The sequence below is a fragment of the Molothrus ater genome, chromosome 15 (assembly GCF_012460135.2).
Source record: "Molothrus ater isolate BHLD 08-10-18 breed brown headed cowbird chromosome 15, BPBGC_Mater_1.1, whole genome shotgun sequence".
In the NCBI taxonomy this organism is placed as follows: domain Eukaryota; kingdom Metazoa; phylum Chordata; class Aves; order Passeriformes; family Icteridae; genus Molothrus; species Molothrus ater.
In genome coordinates, this window is record NC_050492.2 from 8,339,265 (window position 1) to 8,351,473 (window position 12,209).

General features: G+C 42.3%; 1 protein-coding gene across 5 annotated transcripts in view; it reads right to left on the reverse strand.

Moving 5' to 3' along the window:
- The window catches only part of FSTL4 (follistatin like 4), a 208,679-nt gene that overhangs the window by 129,314 nt on the left and 67,156 nt on the right, over nt 1-12,209 (reverse strand). The gene's annotated exons all lie outside the window — the stretch shown is intronic.

Sequence of the window (12,209 nt, forward strand, 5' to 3'; positions counted from 1 at the left end):
ATTATGTAAAATAAAAGCTAGCTGAAAGCCAGTGTGGGGCCACCAAATGCCTTCATTAGCTTTCAATTTTGTTCCAGTAAAAATGCAGCCAAAATCTACTGGGTTCAGAGAGGATGAAATTTTAGCCTTAACAGCTTTTTACTTCCTCAACACTGTGCAGCTCCAGCAAGATTTTCTGCCAGTTAGTTTGGACCTAACAAGCCATTTCCCCATTAACACAAAACACAACGTGTCCAGGAGTATTAAGCATTTTCCACAAGGCCCTGTTTTAGAGTCACTCCAAGAATGACAATGCCAAATTATGAATCTCAGACAGATGTTTTCCAGATGTGCTGAGCACCTCACTTAAATGTTGGATGCAGAGCTCTTCCAAAATGCTGTGAGGGCTGTACCAGCTGCATTTAGATAGGCTGACTCCTGAGTTTCTGTTTATGGGAAACAATTCCTAAGGCAAAAACTCTCAAGAAAATGGGCACATCTCACACATGCCTACAGAGGGTGAGGGATGAAGTCTGATGGGAACCATTGGAGGGAACAAATGGGAAAGGAATGGGAAGCTGTGGATGGAGAGGTGCAGCACTGTGAGCATGACTTCACAGAATCATCACAAAATGGTTTGGATCAAAAGAGACCTTAAAGCTCATTTCATCCAGTTCCAACCTCCTGCCATGGGCAGGGACACCTTCCACTGTCCCAGGCTGCTCCAAACCCCATCCAACCTGGCCTTGGACACTTCCAGGGATGGGGCAGCCACAGCTTCCCTGGGCAACCTGTGCCAGGGCCTCAGCACCCTCAGAGGGAAGAATTTATTCCTAAAATCCAATCTCTGTCCTCACTGATGGCATTGAGTCCACAGGAAAGAGCAGCTCCCTGACCATGCAGTGCTGTGGTGTCTGCACAGCTCAGACACTGGAGTGCTGGAGACAGAGCTGCTGCTCCCCCCTGAGGGGACCAAGGTCTGTCCCCTCCCTTCAAGCCCCTGAACACGAAACACCCACCCCAGTCCTGCACTGCCACAGCCCCTGTGCAGCTCACAGTGAGCTCACAGCACCTGCTTCATGCCTCTTCACATTTTTTCTAGTTATTCTAGAATTCAGGTATAGCTACTTGAACACTGGCCATATGAAAATAGCACCACAGCAATTTTCTTTCAAGACTGTTTTACAACTCAAGCCAGAAGAATGCAGCAGAACCCAGAGCACAGCTGCCCTTCAAAAACTTACACATTACATGGGACACACCAACCAAAAATATGTATTTCTAAATCTTTCCCTCAGCACAGCTCTGATCCAAAAACCATACCAGATATCAGAGAATTCTTGCAAGTCCTCAAGAAATTCTGCTATTGCTCCCAGTTTATGTGCAAGGCACCCAGGTGCTGTGCCAAGGGTGAGCTGCACAAGCTTGATCCAGTTGTCTGTCAGTCTGTATACAGAGACAGAGCTCCTTATATCATTTTATCATGGGCAGGTTATGAGAATCCCATTTCCAAACAAGATTTGCTTTAATTGGCTCTGCTGGTCCTCCCAGAGGAGCGTTAAGATGGGGCTTAGATAATGCTCCTACAGCAAGTAACTGCAAACCCAAAGTTAAATCTGCTTTTCTACAAATATTCAGGAACATTTGCTTCCAGGCAACACTCCTGTTAGTAAACCAATTTGCTAAAATATTCATGAATAGCAAACTACAGGGCCATGGATACAGCAAAATGCTTACATGTGACAATACAACTAAATATTCACCACAAATGTTTGCACAGTATTTGGCTTGCTGTAGATTAAATGAAAAGAAACCCAAACTATAACAATGCCTAGTATTCAGCACCATGGATTCCACTGGAAAACTGGTGAGGAGATTGGCTGGTGTTGCACAAGGATGCCCAGGATTGTCCTGTGCCCTCAGGGTTCTTGTGAATCTCCAAACTGCAGAGGGACCATAAGGCACCAACCTGCCACAAAACCTCCTGGTGAGCTGCTGTGCCAGAGCAGGTAAATAAGGATTAATAAATAAAACCCCACTAAAATTTCATACTGAAATTTGAAATAATTTGAAAAATAAAATCCCCCTCATTATTCCTGAAAAACAGCAAAACTCTCAACTGAACTGCCAGTATGGCAGACTAAAAGCAAGGAAGGAAGAGGAAAGCCCTGACAGAAGACTGCAGTCACTTGCAGAAGAGACAAACCCCATGCCCACCATGGCAAACTCTTCCAGGTGAGCCTTTGCTCAGCCCATCAGGCTGTTTGCAGTGCAAACAACCCTCATTCAAAAGGTAAATAAAAATGCCTTCCTTTGGACACATCACACCAATCAACTTTTTACTACAAAGGTTACATTTAAATATTTAAATACTTGGATACATTTCAATTGTGAGCTCCCTCTCCATCGCACGGCTCATTCCTTCTCAATTTTTAACTTAAAGAGCAGAAGAGACCAAGCTCTGTTTTTACTCCATCACATGGGCTCATTACCATGGGGATATTTTGTTCACCAAGACCGTTATGAGATGAGAGGCTGCAGTTGAACTTGTGTAATTCCTGCATTTCTTTCCCTTCCAGAGCTGCAAATCCAAACGTGAGCCATCTCTTCATGCCAGGACAGCAGCCAGATGCTTTCAAAGCTGCTTTGCCAAGGACAGCACAATCCTACCCTTCCAGGTACAACTCTCCTCTTTGGACCACTCACCACCAGTTTCATCCTGCTTGGGCACAAGGATTCTGTGTCCTGGAGCCCTGGCCCAGCCATACCCCTCCTTCACCCCTGTCAAATCCTACAGAAAAACCAGCCAGGGGATTTTATAGGGACAGGGTACTTAGGGTTGGGATCATTTAACATGAGTTCTGATGCCGTTCTCTATAACCTTGAGAAAGTCACTGGGTCTCCTCTAGACTGCAATTGCTCCTCTGTAATGGCTGGATTGCTATTTTCCTGGCATGCAATGGTGCTGTGAGGTCTAATTCATTAATTTTTGTAAAGCATTCTAGAACACTTTGAGGGACTGCACTGGGACCACCTGAACCAGCTCTGGGCAAAGGGATGGGGCAAAGACCCCCCTGCCACAGCACCCATCCCTACACAAACCCCCATCCCTACACAAACCCCCATCCCTACACAAACCCCCATCCCTACACAAACCCCCATCCCTACACAAACCCCCATCCCTGCACCAGCACCCAGCAATGACAGGACAAGGGGGAATGGCTTCACACTGTCAGAAAACAGGGTTAGATTGGATATTAGGAAGAAATTCTTCCCTGTAAGGGTGCTGAGGCCCTGGCACAGGTTGCCCAGAGCAGCTGTGGCTGCCCCATCCCTGGAAGTGTCCAAGGTCAGGCTGGATGGGGCTTGGAGCAGCCTGGGACAGGAGAAGCTGTCCCTGGCCATGGCAGGGGGTGGGAACTGGATGAACTGGAAGGTCCCCTCCAACCCAAAGCAGTCAATGATGATTCTATGATGCTCCTACACACTGCCAACCCCTTCCCCCCCATTCCTACAATTGCACTGATAATTAACTCTGTACTTTACATTGACATTAATTCTATTAACAGGGGTTTTAGCAGGAAAAAGAAGTTTCTACCCAAAGAGCTTTCAAGCCATGAGCAGACAGAATAAATCTGCAGATAACTCATTAGCTCCCCATGTCAAGTTTTATTATTTGTGGGAGCAGTTGCACTTCAGGCAGGCAAGCATAGGCAGATAACCTCACCCCTGGCACTCTGTGAGCCCCTGAGGAGAGAACAGCTTCAATTCTACAGCAAAAAAAAACAACTGGGAAATTATAAGGGGCTTTATCAGTACCCCATGCTGGGGAGTGCTCATTTCAACTCATATTCCCATGACTTCAGGACATCTCTGGTAGGATTCAGCCTTCCCAAGCATATTAGTAAGAACTGCCTGTTAAATCCTGGTGGACAGAGGCAGGAAGGGAGAGAAGGCTGGGGGATGCTGGACCAGCTTTTTCCTTGCAGCTACCTAATTGAATCTGCAGCATCCAGCCTGTTGGTATTCCCTGGCACTCAGAATTTCAATTTGCTCCACAGACTTTTATACTGAGCACCCAGAAAAATTAGCATTTGTGCTGAATAGCTTTTAATCAGCTATTTTTAATCAGTTCTTTTTATCTTTAAAGGACTTCTAAATCTCCCTGCCTCAGTCTCCCCAGCCCTAAAATTCATTCCAGCCATTTGTTTTTCTTCATTCAGCTTCCAGCGCCCTTTACCATGATCTAATCATCTTAATCTTTAATGCTCATCTCTACCTTTTAACCTTTTCAGTTTTCATTTAAAGCAATCTCTCTATCTCTCTCAGGCTTGGAGCTTTTTTATTTATTCTGAAATTAAGGTTTTCCCTGGCCACTGTCTCAGCACAGAGCTGGAGGTGTCCTGTGGACAGTCCCCTGGTATCAAGCTGCGTGTTGCTCCTCAAAGGGTGATTTGTGGGGGCCTTAAGCAAGCCAGCAATTTTTCTATTGATAAAATGTATGCCATTTTAGGGAAGTAAAGGCAACTTCAAAAGTATTACAGTATTTGTTGTCATTCATTTGAAATTACTTGGCACGTGCCGGCCTTTCCTTTCGCTGGGAAAGCTATGGATGTAGAAACTTCACAGAATATTTTAGTTTGGAAAAGATCTTTAAGATAATTGAGTTGAGGAAAAAAGCAGACAAACTTTTGAGCATCCAAGCTCCTTTCAGGACTGTGAGAGGTTCAGCAATGCAGGAGCTCAGTACATGTGTCAATTTTTAATCATGACTTTGTAATGCCCCACTTTGCTGGCATTTCTCCAGTATTACACCACTTGGAGCGTTTTGGAAAATCGCTGACGGAATGGTGAGAGCGAATATTAAATTTAACACACTAAAAAAAGCAAAAACTTTTCCTACATAAGGCTCTTCAATATTTAAGTATGTTTTGAGCTCCAAAATGAATGTACAATAAACATGAACGTGACTTGCAAAGAAAAGTGATGTGGACACAGTGAGTTCAGACTGCCACCAAATTGCAACAAGCACATGTCAGATGCAAAGAGCACACAAAAATAGATAAAAAAAGAAAGACAAACACCCCCTTTGACATAACGAGTGCTGCAGATAGCAGCACCAAAGTTGGCACAGGAACTTCCACTGGTAAATACAAACCACCTCCCTGCTTCTCTTCCCACACACTTTAATTTGATTCTTCATCCTCCTCCTCTGCTCCGTCCCCCATCACAACTGCTAAGGCTTTGCTTCAAAAAAAGCTTCATTATCACCTCTCAGCTTTCCTGAAGCACTGCAGTAAAGGTTTAGCAGACCCAGGCTTGGAGCAGATGGCTCCCTAAAGCCACCTGCATCTCATTTCTTGGCCCTCAAGAACATGAAGCTGAAACTTGGGGGGGGCTTCAAACTGAGACCACCTCATGGAGTATGGTCTTCCTCCACACCATGGAGATTTAGGCTGAGCTTTTCTATTTTCAACATACAAGCACTTCCTCTCATATTTTACATTCATGGAAGGCAGGGATTGCTACACAGTGCTGGGTGCTGGCGTGGTCCTCCAGCTGCCCATTCCATTAACCATGGCTTCAGTGACTCCAGTTCAACCAGTACATCCTCAGTTACAAGGGGGAAACAAATTAGAAAGATCAATTCTCACTTTTCTTTTTCAAGATGTTAATACTGCTGCTGAAATATCCTTTAATTCCTTTGTTCACTAGCTGATACGCAGTATGAAGCTTTTTGGTTTTATGGGAGATATTATGGCCATAACACATCAAGACTGGCAAATGGAGAAGATTAATAGACTGGGCCCTAAATAAGATGAGACAGATAACAGTCACCAAATAAAACTGTTCATGGGGGTCACGGTCATGACTGCTCTAAGCAAATGTTACACAATTTCACATCTAAAAAATAAAAAGCCACATCACAGTTATTCCTGCACTCTCCAAATGGCTACTGCCTCAAATTGGAGATATAAAACCACCAAGAATGCTGGACAGGGATCACATCAGATAACACCACTTTTTACACTAGCTTCATCCATGGTGTGTGTTCTCCACTTTGGCTTTACTGACTGGAACTAAAATCTGTCAATGGTCTATGCAGTCCCAGCACCAGGGAAACAGATTTTTATTTTTGGCCAAGCAGAAGCAAGTAATGGCCCTGCTGTGAGGAGTTCCAGTGAGCATAATTCATCTTTTGATTGACCATGTCAAACTCAGTGCCCATCGCAGGATTCCAGTCCCACTTTCCCTCCCACCTGTGGGATTCCCATTATGGCCATGAGGTCCCAGCACAGGTTTTCTATTACTAATATGTAATTAATATTTAATTAAAGATCTCTTTTTGTTAGACTTTAGGATCTCTGCTATTTTTCATTCTTTTGCTTATGCCTAGACTTTCCCCACTCGTGTTATTGGCATTTAATTTCCAGTGAAAGCCCACCTATACCAGGGAGTTTCACAACTGACTGTTAGCCAAGATTTCCTTTCCATGAATTTCAGGAATGTAAGCATTCAATTGTCTCTTAAAACGGAAAATAATTTTCAAGATCCTAAACCTATTCCTAGAAAATTTCTATTACCAAAGCTAGGAGCAGACTAGCAGTCCCTTATTCGTATCCTTACATAAATCAGTGGAATTTCCATAATTTACCCCAAAGATTGATGCAGTCTGTTTATTAGGTGTAAAGCTATAAATCACATTTAAGAGCAGTCAGCCTGAAAAGCCAGGTAAAATTGATCCCTCCCCAAAAGACTAAGTGGAGGGAGCTGAAAAGGCAGTGTGAGAATAGAAAGGAATCCCTCTGGAATTCAGTTTATTAAGAACTGTATCAGCTCTACTGACAGCAAACACATTCCTTCATTTTACACAGCACTTATCTCTCTTTATAACACTTTAAGCTCCTAATATATTTACACTGGACACTGAAATGATCATTAGAGGCTTCACCTCCATGTCAAAGCCCCCAGCCTCCTCCAGCAGGGATTAATTGCCTTCCTCCCAGCCGCCCCTTCCCAGCTCGCTGCCACCGGAGCAGTCTGGCAGCACTGCTGCAAAGTTAAATCAGCAAATATTAATTGCCAGCTGGGAAAAGTGCCATTAGTTCATACTCAGAATTTTTCCAGCTGGAAAGACAGAGAGTGTTAAATGGAGCAGATTTCCTTCCAGTCTGCAAACCAGCAATGGAGCGGGTCTGCCTGTGCTGCAAGCACATAATGGGCAAAACATTCAACACCTTCCCAGAGATGTTTTGAAATGCTATTCCGTAGAACAAATTACTTCTGGAGGTAACAAAGCACAGAACTAACACATGGACAACAAATAAAGTACAGAGGAAATAAACTACCATCACCTGAGGCTGAATTCATATGTATTTGAGATTACTGCAGTGATACAAATTATCAGCCTGCTTGTTTAGTTTTTTTCCCAGGTTTGTAATTTATTTACATTCAAGCATAGAAAATTTTCTGTCAGCATGCAGAAGATTATCATTTTCCTTAATTAGAAAAAATCTTTTTGAGAACTGGAAGAAAGATAAGAGCGGTTGAAAATGAAAGATGCCATTACCTAGGGTCATGAAATCATAAGATTATGGGATGATACGGGCTGGAAGAGGCTTCCATCAAAACATTTAGTGCAGGCTCAGACTAAGTTGCTCAGGGCTGTTCCCAACCAGGTTCTGAAAGCTCCCAGAGATGGAGATGGCACCTGGGCAGCCTGTGCCAGCACTCAACCAGTCTCCAAGGGAAAGCCATAACCTTACATCAGCTGAACATCTCATTTCAGCCGTGCCCTTTGCTTCTCAATCTCTCTCCATGCAGATCCAGGTTCCATCCTCTGCTACACTACCTGTGCATAAATGTCCTGAGAGAACACATAATTCTGGCTCTACCAATGTGCAAGCACACTCACATGTGTGCACGTGCACAGCAACCCTCCACAAAGGCATGCACACTCCAGAACACTTTATATATAAATTCATGGCATGAAATATTGTTCTGACATCAGTGTAAGCCTCAAACCAAACAGTGTGACTGTGTGTATGTAACAGAAAGGAGAAAGGCAGGTGGTTTTCCACAGATTTCTTATAAAATTCTGTACAAAATATGTACAAAATTATGATTTATTACAGGACAAAAAACGACCTTGTATAAGGAGGAAAATTACTGCCAGATAGTTGCTTAAAAGAAAAAAAAAAAAGACATATTTTAAGCAATGGGACAAAATTATTGAAAAATTAATACTGACATTTCAGTAGAGAAGGAAGAAGAGAATGGGACTGGAATACCAGACGTGAACATGCTTTTACAGCACACCATCTCTCTGTATAAAATTCTGTCAGCTTTCATAAAATTAGAGCTTTGGTACAAGCAGACCAAATGGACAAAAAAAATATATTAAGTAGTCAACACAGGTATAGTGCATTTACATAATGGAAAGTTCAAGAATTTGGTCATCTAAGTTGGACTGAATTCATGCCAGAGCACAAACTCAATCTGAGCAGCTGCAGCACAAAGCTGCTGTACAGGCTGGCAAGAAAAGCTGAGCTTTTTATGAAAAACCCAATCCACCTGGATAAAGAGAGGATGTCAGAACCACAGAAAATAACGAATGAGCTTGAGCAAGCAAACATGGCTGCCTTCCTCCAGCAAGGGCTTGGCTGATGCACAGGAGCTTTGAGATTGCTGATCAAGCAGAAAAAAGCAGGAAGAGAAAGAAAGAAAGGGGACAATTACTCCTAAATCCTGAAAATGGAAAATCACAGCTCTAAACAGAATTTCTGTAATGTATGCAAACTGCTAGGGAAGTGCATTGCTCTGATATTTCTGGTGGAGGGAAGAAGGTAAGGGAAGAAAAATTATTGAACGGTGTCTGCACAGCTATCTCTGGCCAAAAATAATAAGAGAAAAGAGAGGGAAGAGACGGAGTGAGTGTAGACAGTCAAAAGGAAAGAAAAATGAAAAGCAGTGGAAAAAAAAGGGGACTACTGCTACGAAAAAGCAAAGCATAGTCCAAATACTGTGTTGAAATGATATAACCTCATTATCCAAGGCATTTATTCAAATAGGAACAATTTCAGACCAAGTGCTCATTCTGGACATCCATGGGACAATTGTTATTATGAGTATAGCCATCTTTCCAGTCTTCATAAGTATTGGGAGAACTTTTGGGGAAGAAAAACTTCTTTCCTGATCAGTTCAGCACACAGTAAAAGCACTTTTATATTTATGTATTTTCTTACCCAGTAAAAATCACCAACACCTCAATCAAATGACTACAGAAACTCACAAACTAGTGAAAACATAGAAAATGAAAAAAACCCTGCCACATGGTAGACAAGTCTTAAATAGAACCTTTTCCTATGGGAAAACCAAAATGTATTTCACACCAGGAAGGACAACTAGATCAAGGAGAATGTGAAGGGCTATGAGTGGGATTGACATTTCTCCTGAGATCTCTGGGTTTAGGGCTTCTGCTTCACAGTATTTCCCTTGTGACTTCAAACTCCCAAGTGAAATTTCCCACCTATTTGCTTTATCAAATGAGGAAAAGGGACTGCATTTATAGTTTTTTGTAAGGGGAACTGAGCTGTATCAGAGGCTGAAGGATAAAGCCTGGGGAGATCACTCCTGCTGAGATCTCTCGTTGCTTCATTCACATTTCCACGAGTTTTTTCAATGTTTTGGACTCTCAAGATTTCGAGGAGCCATTTTATTCCAGGCTGGACCAAGGAGAAATCAGTCATTTTCCCAGGGACAAATTCTCTTCTGCTCTTCCTAATACTATTGCTACTACAGAATGCAAATGCTTCTACTCACACAGGACTATCTGCTACTCGCTAGTATTTACAGAGCACTTCACATCTGATAAATATGCTAAAAGATCAAAAAATCCTTTCCCAAAATACACAAAAGAAAACAAATCTCTGCTGTTTGCTTTATTGTCAGTTTACTGTGGATAGGCCTAGCTCAGCCAAAGTAGAATCAGGGTATTTGATCTCTGTCTTACTTTAAGTCCATCCAGTTTGTCACTGATAACTGGGCAAACTGGCAGAGCACACACAAACATCCAGTCTGCAGCATCCCTCAGCTCTACACAGGAATTTAAATCTTAATTGAACAAGTCAACAGGGACAACAAAACTTGAAGCAGCCCACTCATCAGTCTGACTGTACCCAAATAATTAAATTATCTACTTGATCAAAAGCAAACAGAAAACACGTGCTTAGTGCTAGATGTACACCTGAGCAATCTGGTCTAGCAGAAGGTGTCCCTGACCACACCAGTGGGGTTGGAACAGGAGGCTCATTAAGGTCACTTCCAACCCAAACCATTTTGGGATTCTGTGATTTTGCACCTTAAAGGTTTTTCTCCAGTCAAAGTCTTACGTTTCTTGTTACACTTACAGTGGCGCTTAAAAACCTGTACTTTAATTGCTGACTGAAAATTTTGATTTAAGAGAAACCACTATCATTCTTGATTTAGAAATAGGAGAGTAAAGTACCAATAAACAGAGCAATACACAGGAGGTTACTCAGGAACTGCATGGTAGAAAAAAAGGCTGAAGCCAAGTATTTCTGTGGAGTCCCATTCTGTGGAATTATTCCCCACTTAAGGTAAACTTTTTTCTGTATGTTATCTCTGCAGACAGAGGTGTGAAGTACATTTTTATTTATTCACGTGGGAAGAGAAGTGAGCTTGTTTCTTTCTTCCCTTCCATAAAGCTGTTATTCTGCTGAAAAGCAGATTTAAGCAGTGCTCCCTGGCAAGAGTTCGAGGGTTACTTTAAACTGGGACACACAACTCCTACTTTCTGACATCATTTCATGGTGTGTTCAGGGAAGTATTCAAGCGTGACATTCTATCATTAGGCATAATACAGCCACTGCAGGGGCTGATTACTGCAATAAGAACTCATTTTCTTTAACACTATATGTGATAAGGAACAAATAAAAAACCCAGGGCAGACACACTGTCATAAAAAGGTGGGTGATGTCAAGAATGAAAAACCCAAGGAATGTTTTTGGTAGTCAGGGAAAGAAAATCCCCTGAACTGAGTGGGGGCTTGGTGAGCATCTTTGAAATTAAGACTTTCCCTTTCTTTGCAAGGTTTCTCATGCTGCAGTGGCCCACCTGCATCTTACTAGTGATGGACACTGCTTCCACCCTGATCTGACTTGATACCCAGAGGCAGAAGCACAGCATTTGCAGCAAGGCACAAGTGTCCTTTTTAGATGCTCCTTTTTAATGTGACAAGCAAAAAATCCCTCTTTGCCTTGGTAAATTCAGAGGCTGCCTGTGAGAAACTAACCCAGGGTGTTCACCAAATCAATGCTCTGACCAGCTGTGTTGTCCTCTCCACAGCCAGATCTTCAAAACAAATGAGACTTTGCAATGCACTGCAAAGCAGTGCTTACATACCACTGGAAAAATTTTAGTCACAAAAAGACAATGTCTTCTCCAAGACACAAGAATGGCACTGCTTTTCTATCTCCAAAGGGTATCACAAGGACATATTAATAAGCTCTTCAAATGGGCTCCTGTTTCTTAAATAGGCTCTTCTAGCATCATGTTAGCAGAGAAGAACTCAGGATGGATAGCTCTGTATACAGCCAATCTCCTTGGGGGCTTAAGTGAGCTGAAGATAAAGGAATTATTTTCATATTTGATCACGTAAATGTCACTGGATATATTTGCAACAACCCACTCAAATCTTCCTGTAGGTACACAGAATCATATTTGACAATGAGCTTTCAAGATATACTCGAGTGAGGCCCTTTGTGAGACCTCTCATTAGAAGTAAAATAATTTACAGCTTCTTCCATTCCCTGGCATTTTATCACATGCTCCTACTTCTGCAGTCTCCCATGATGACAGGATGGTACATGGCATACAAATTATTAATGGGAAAGATTTGGGACTGGCTTTGGTGCAAAGATGATAATTGAATTTGCTACTGAACCAGTAAAAGAGCTCCAGATGTATGCGTCCCACTGGTAACCAGAACAGTCTTTAAAGTTATTTAAAGTCTGTCCCCATTCCTTATATCATTTAAGCAGCTCCTTTCCTTTGCCTGTGTCATTTGCCTAACTAGGTTTTTGTTTCTCAATGTTGCAGCAAACTTGTGTTTACACCATCTACTTTTTCTTAACATCTTTGTCTTGTTCAAAGCCTTTTCAAATGAATTGGATTGTAAAAAGTTATTACACTAGCAGCTGAAAGTACTG